The following is a 7,500-nucleotide window of genomic DNA, read 5'->3' as shown; positions in this document are numbered from 1 at the left end:
TCCGTTCACTAAAGGATATTTTTTTTAACCCAGTACCTGTTTATTCTAAAGTATATTCAGTGGGACTAAAGCGTGTTGAGTGGTCTGTGACCGCAGGCGGGCCATCAGCGGACATGTCTGGAGGCCCAGACACAACCCTGCCACCCAGAGACCGGACTGGGTCAGTGTCTGGGTCAGGGCCAGAGAGACAGCCGGGACTAATTCCAGGCTGGCCCAGACACACATGACGAGCACTTCAGCACCTCACAGAACCTCAGCAGCCTCTAGTAACGTTTAAGCCCCCAGTTGTCCTTCCCAGCCACGGTGAACCGTCTCGCAGACCGCTCCCAGACAGGGGAACCCTCTCTCAAACAGCTCCCAGACAGGTGCACGCTATGGGCACTACGTGACAGCCTGCCCAGTATTAGCTTGGATCTGCTGAGGTGAAACACAGACACAGTGACTTGAGAGGACACAGACTGATAAGTCCCCTCACAGAATGGAACCACTCGTGATCTACAGGTTCTATTTCTACGATTGAACTTTGACATGATGCACTGTCATACTTGCAGTACTGGTGTATGGCAAGCTGTTTTAATTGCTTCTAACTCTGCTCTAGTCTGTAACACAGGGACTGGGGGAGGGAAACTGTGTATATAGAGACTGTGTGACCCTTCGCACTTACATACCCAAGCACCTGCTTCAACCCTTCTGCCAGGGGATGATACGGCCCGGGCCAACTAAAACCTTTCCCTGAACAAAGACCCTTTCCCTGCAAACACATGCATATGAGTACACCAGTTGGCCTTGAAGATGAAGACGTTCAATGACCCTTTTTGAGCCAAATAAAATATATATCCAAGAAAGAAATGCTGCTGTGATCGAGAAGTCCTGTGGTTCAGAGAGTTTGATTGCACATGCCTCTGTGGCTGGATGAGAAGGACAAAATATGATTTTGTTTGTGGAAGTCACTGCAATGTGGGTATACCGGTCACTGCAATCTATATGTAATGCTGTGATCAGAGGTTATATATGATATTAGGACTATTCAGAAGAGACAGGATGGTAATGTGTGTGTGTGTATGAAGTGTAGTCTGTCAGTGTTAGCGAGGTCAAAGTAGTTAACTGTGCGTGTGCATGATAACCCAGCAGAGCTTACAGGCTTAGGATGCCTGAGAAATGAAAAAATACCACAGGAGACAGAGAGAAATGGAAAGATGGATCACACACACACACACACACACACACCCACAGGACCCCTACAGACACACACTAAACCTCAAACACACACACGTTTTCACACCTATACCATGTCTTTTCTGTCTCAGTTGACCGCTGACTAGACTGTTGGCCTGGTCACTCCAATGCTGAATGCTGAAAGGTGTGTAGTGTGCTGGTGCATCTGGGTATGTAACGTGTGTCCTTGTGTGTGTGTGTGTGTTACATATATGTGTGTGTGTGTGTTAACAGGTGGAGAGTGTGTCGTTGGGTATGTGACCTCTCTGAGGGTCTGCCTGGTTCAGTTTCCCTGTCCATACCACCCAGCAGCCCTGGGGTCTCTGTGCCACCCAGCATGGGCACCTCCCACCCAGCCACCTGCACCCCTCACACCTCCCCACCTCTCTCCAGCCCCCCCTCCCTTCAGTCTCCCCTCCCTCCCCCCTCTCTCCCTTGTGCTCCCCCTCCTCCTTGTACCCAGTCATCCACACTGCTCCCCCCCTTCCCTTCAGTCTCCCCTCTCTCCCCCCCCCTCTCCCCCCTCTCTCCCCTGTGCTCCACTTCCTCCTTGCCCCCCCCCCCCCGCTGGCCCGCCCCTGTCAGACTGAAGGTGAGGGGCTGACGAGGGGAGAGCATGTGCAGGGGGGAGGGGGAGGGGGAGGGGGAGGAGGAAGACGGGGGGCAGAGGAAGGAAAGGGGGAGGAGGAGTTATTTTAGAACACAAGAATGATTGGCTTGCTGTTTCTGAGTGACAGGTGACGGGGCCCCTGCCAGGCTAAGCATTGCCACACACACACACACATACGCACAAACACACACACACACGAACACACATACATGCAAGCCAATATAATTCCATGCATAAAAAGTTGCACACACTCACATACACACACATTCATGCAGGCACAGACACACACACGCACACGCACACGCACACACACACACACACACACACAGTGTCAGTGGTTCCCAGCTGAGGTGGGGACATTAACACTCGCATGCGACCAGGTGTCGAGGTGACAGATTTGTCACGCTATCCAACTGAGGAAGGGAGAGGGGGAGGAGAGGGGGAGGAGAGGGGGGAGAAGGGGCAAGGGCAGAATAGAAGAGAGGAGAAGTGTGGTGTGTGAGTGTGTGCTTGTCTGAGTTGAGAGTTGTCTTACCAGATGCATGGTCGGTGGCTTGTGGTGATAGTAAGGTGAGCTCAAGGAGCAAGTCAAAAGTTAGGTCTGGTGAAGGAAATGGGTGTGGATACCTCAGGAGAGAAATCCATGATCCAGCATCAGTCCACACAAAGTGCTTCAGACTTTCACTCATACATGGTTTACAGAACAAACACTAAATCACAGCTGTCAGAAACCGGCTCAGAAGCCCTGCCCTGTGGCTCCTAAGATGCATAATGCATGTATGTTGTAATGCTAAAGACAAACATGGCCCTTGTGTTTATGGAGAATAGGAGGGTGGTTACAGATCTTAACTCTATGAGCACAAACCACATGAGAGAGGTTTTCCCAGGAGCCTTCTGCAAGCAGCCAAACACACATACAAACAAAAGTCAAACGTCTATCTCACGAGTTCAACACCCGGGAGCGACTGCAGAAGCAACACCCTGGAAGCTCTGCAGATCTGCTCATCACATCTCCTCCCATCTTAGGACTCTCTTCCTGGAAGCAGGCCGGCAGGTTAAGAAGGTCACATTTCCATAAAGCCACTGATGTGGTTTGGTGCTCGAGTGGCGGACATCATCCAGGCTGTTGTGTGATGACGTGCCGCCGGAGGGAACTGAGGCTGGACGTGACTGAGCATGTGCAGAGTCCAGATGAGGACGTCCTGGAGTACGATCTGGCCACCAGCATCACACAGCTCCCTCAGACGGGGCCTGTCCAACACACACACCAGCGTATTCAGGATTCAAACTTCATACTGAGTAGGATGAGTGAAGGATGGAGGGAAATGAAGGAGGCAGACAGGGAGGCCTGTGGAGTCAGAGGTCTGGAGGCAGACAGAGAGTCCTGTGGAGTCAGAGGGCTGGAGGCAGACAGAGAGGCCTGTGGAGTCAGAGGGCTGGAGGTAGACAGGGAGGCCTGTAGAGTCAGAGGGCTGGAGGCAGACAGAGAGGCCTGTGGAGTCAGAGGGCTGGAGGTAGACAGGGAGGCCTGTAGAGTCAGAGGGCTGGAGGCAGACAGAGAGGCCTGTGGAGTCAGAGGGCTGGAGGTAGACAGAGAGGCCTGTGGAGTCAGAGGGCTGGAGGCAGACAGAGAGGCCTGTAGAGTCAGAGGGCTGGAGGTAGACAGAGAGGCCTGTAGAGTCAGAGGACTGGAGGTAGACAGGGAGGCCTGTGGAGTCAGAGGGCTGGAGGTAGACAGAGAGGCCTGTGGAGTCAGAGGGCTGGAGGCAGACAGAGAGGCCTGTAGAGTCAGAGGGCTGGAGGTAGACTGAGAGGGCATCGTAATGTGATAGATTATAATAAGTAGAAAGAAGGAGAGGGAGAGACTCTTTTGCCGGTGTGTTCCAGGACATGCACCTGTGTCTGGGGTGGAGGGGGGAGGGGTGACAGTGGGTGAGGAAGGGGTGAAACAGTGCAGGGGAGGGGGGTCAGGGTTACTGCAGGCTCAGCTCCGCTACAGCCTGCGTGACCTGTTAATGGCCTGGGGGGTATTTGATGACAGTTGCAAGAATCTGAGTCTCATGGTGTCTTTTACAGCCGTTTCATCTCTGTCATCAAACCCCCCCCTAAACTGATTTATGGTCTACTCCGGTACTAGTCTGCTGCCTAGGCCTTATATTAGACACGCCCCTGAACTCTGATCTATGGAGGGGGTTGGAAAACGATTACGACACAATATTTTCCTACAATCTTTCCATGTCAACAAATAACCTCACGCTTCACACACACAAACACACACCTACTTTGAAGGATTAATGTGCTCAGTTCAAATCAAATCCCTTTACAGATCCCCAAAAGGGTTCAGGTAACACTGTGTCCAAAACTACAGAATTGGTTGAAACATCAGCCTAAACAATACTATCAAATCTGACAATACATTTAACAAAGAATAAACAAAGAGTAAATGTTCACACAAAAAAAAGCACTTTTGAAGGTTTAGACCCTAACCCTAAAAAAGGATATGAGGCTATGGAATATCTGCAGTTACAGTGGAGAATATGTTTAGATATCATATCTAGTCCTGGTTGTATACTATATATAACAGTTATAGAAGTGATGTGACGGTCTGGTGGCTCTGTGTACGATGAGACGTCCCTAGCTTTAACGGTGTGTCCAGGCCAGATGAGGGGAGGGGGCCTGCCTCCTTGTCTACCCCACCACCAGGCTCTGATCCAGGCATCCTGGCAGACTGCTCACCACCATGGCTCCAGCTCCAATGAACCAGTCTGACCCAGATTAAACCTAATCTAAAACGCACCCCCTCTGCCTCTCTTTCCTTCTCTCTCTCTCTCTCTCTCTTTCCTTCTCTCTCTCTCTCTCTCTCTCTCTCTCTCTCTCTCTCTCTCTCTCTCTCTCTCTCTCTCTCTCTCTCTCTCTCTCTCTCTCTCTCTCTCTCTCTCTCTCTCTCTCTCTCTCTCTCTCTCTCTCTCTCTCTCTCTCTCTCTCCTCTCTCTCTCTCCCCTCTCTCTCTCTCTCTCTCTCTCTCTCTCTCTCTCATACAGCGCTGCGCTGGATCCATCTGGCAAGGAATCACATGCTTTTTCTACGAGTGTGTGTGTTTGTATGAGAGAGTGTGTGTGTGTTTTTGTTTCAGTGTGTGTGCAGGGACACTCCGACACAACTATTATAACTCTATCACACAATTAGCGTCCTCAAAGGCCATCAAACTGGCCAGCTCCAGCACAGGGTCATAATGTTACAGCCACATGCCTGTTTCAGAGTGAGATCTGTCCAGACAGCAGGCGAGGTGAGAGAGAGAGGTGTTTGTGTGTGTGTGTGTTTGCCACACGGCAAAAATAGAGCCCCCCTCCTCTCCTTCCTGGGCTCCGGCCCCCACATTCTGCTGCTAATGGGGAAGGTGTGCATGTGTGTGTGTGTGTTTGTGTGTGTGTGTGTGTGTGTGTGCGTGTGTGTGTGTATGTAAGTAGCCCTTGCCTGACCGCGGGCCTGGCTAGACTTAGCATGCTCATTTATAGCCGAGCAGCCCATCAATCTTAATCGAGGAGAGAAGTGCAAAGAGCCGATGAAACGCCAGACATGATCACTATTCACCAGGAGGGAGGGAGGGATGGGAAGAGGCAGAGGGCAGCGCGAGCAGAGGGAGGACGGGAAGACAGAGAGAGAGAAGAAAAGAGAGAGAGGGCAGAGCAATCAGAGGGAGGAAGGAAAGACAGAGAGAGAAGAAGAGAGAGAGAAAGAGAGAGGGCAGGGCAATCAGAGGGAGGAAGTTAAAAGAAAGAAGAAGAAGAGAGAGAGAGGGCAAGGGGAGAGAGAGCGAGCGAGTGAATCAAGGCTGGGGTGAAAAAGAGAGAGAGATCTATAGGGTTGTCTCCCAGTAGGTGATAATAATGTCTTGATCCTCTCCCTGTCTTAACTGGCCATTTGTCACTCTGACTGACAGCAGTGGATCTAGACTATAGGTTCTCTACAGAACATTATCACCCACATGTCCAAACCTAGCAGCGGTCACCATCAGTCAGTGTACGTGTGTGTGTGTGTGTGTATATGTGTGTGTTTAGCGGGTGTCACATGGTGGGTCAGATGGCTGGGGCCAGATAACAGGGTGTTCTGCGAACATGCTGGAGGCCCGGTCTGGAATGGGGTGTATGAACTTGGAGGGGCGTGTGTGTGTGAGGGTGTGTGTGTGAGGGTGTGTGTGTGTGAGGGTGTGTGTGTGTGGGCGTGTGTGTGTGAGGGTGTGTGTGTGTGAGGGTGTGTGTGTGAGGGTGTGTGTGTGTGAGGGTGTGTGTGTGTGGGCGTGTGTGTGTGAGGGTGTGTGTGTGAGGGTGTGTGTGTGTGAGGGTGTGTGTGTGAGGGTGTGTGTGTGAGGGTGTGTGTGTGTGAGGGTGTGTGTGTGTGGGTGTGTGTGTGTGAGGGTGTGTGTGTGTGGGCGTGTGTGTGTGAGGGTGTGTGTGTGAGGGTGTGTGTGTGTGAGGGTGTGTGTGTGAGGGTGTGTGTGTGAGGGTGTGTGTGTGTGAGGGTGTGTGTGTGTGGGCGTGTGTGTGTGAGGGTGTGTGTGTGAGGGTGTGTGTGTGTGAGGGTGTGTGTGTGAGGGTGTGTGTGTGAGGGTGTGTGTGTGTGAGGGTGTGTGTGTGAGGGTGTGTGTGTGAGGGTGTGTGTGTGTGGGTGTGTGTGTGTGAGGGTGTGTGTGTGTGAGGGTGTGTGTGTGAGGGTGTGTGTGTGAGGGTGTGTGTGTGTGAGGGTGTGTGTGTGTGGGTGTGTGTGTGTGAGGGTGTGTGTGTGTGAGGGTGTGTGTGTGTGGGTGTGTGTGTGTGAGGGTGTGTGTGTGAGGGTGTGTGTGTGAGGGTGTGTGTGTGTGAGGGTGTGTGTGTGTGTGAGGGTGTGTGTGTGTGGGTGTGTGTGTGAGGGTGTGTGTGTGTGAGGGTGTGTGTGTGTGGGTGTGTGTGTGAGGGTGTGTGTGTGAGGGTGTGTGTGTGTGGGTGTGTGTGTGTGAGGGTGTGTGTGTGTGTGAGGGTGTGTGTGTGTGAGGGTGTGTGTGTGTGGGTGTGTGTGTGTGAGGGTGTGTGTGTGTGAGGGTGTGTGTGTGTGGGTGTGTGTGTGAGGGTGTGTGTGTGAGGGTGTGTGTGTGAGGGTGTGTGTGAGGGTGTGTGTGTGAGGGTGTGTGTGTGTGGGTGTGTGTGTGTGAGGGTGTGTGTGTGAGGGTGTGTGTGTGTGAGGGTGTGTGTGTGAGGGTGTGTGTGTGTGTGAGGGTGTGTGTGTGAGGGTGTGTGTGTGAGGGTGTGTGTGTGTGAGGGTGTGTGTGTGTGGGTGTGTGTGTGTGAGGGTGTGTGTGTGAGGGTGTGTGTGTGTGAGGGTGTGTGTGTGAGGGTGTGTGTGTGAGGGTGTGTGTTTGAGAGAGAGGGGGGGAGAACCCTCAGCACTCTGCTGTTACACTGTGGTGACACATACCCTGTGTGTCTCTATACAACAATAGAGCTGTCAGAGAGCTGGACGGGGAGAGAGACAGCTGGGAGAACAGAGAGAGGGAGAGAGAGAGGGGGAGGAAGGACCCAATCCAGCAAGCTATTTCCAGAGAGAACCATTTCAAAAAGTTTGTTTTGCAGACTTTAAGCCGCTGATTAGTAAAGGTGAATGGGTCTCCTGGTGTGACCCTGAGTGTGACTCAGGGGGGCTGG

The 7,500-nt window shown here is 52.3% G+C and overlaps 1 protein-coding gene across 2 annotated transcripts in view; it reads left to right on the top strand.

Moving 5' to 3' along the window:
• tbx18 (T-box transcription factor 18) overlaps window positions 1–849 on the top strand; it is a 7,916-nt gene extending 7,067 nt beyond the window's left edge. For both annotated transcript variants that reach the window (XM_084700812.1, XM_084700811.1), the window contains exon 8: window positions 1–849. This exon is cut by the window's left edge and continues 633 nt beyond it. The gene's annotated coding sequence lies outside the window, so the exon portion shown is untranslated.
• Window positions 850–7,500: the final 6,651 nt, after the last annotated feature.

Source organism: Hypomesus nipponensis, chromosome 6 (genome assembly GCF_054491055.1).
Source record: "Hypomesus nipponensis isolate SF chromosome 6, ASM5449105v1, whole genome shotgun sequence".
Lineage (NCBI taxonomy): Eukaryota > Metazoa > Chordata > Actinopteri > Osmeriformes > Osmeridae > Hypomesus > Hypomesus nipponensis.
The sequence above is the reverse complement of the archived record's forward strand: the minus strand, read 5'-3'. Positions and strand labels throughout refer to the sequence as shown.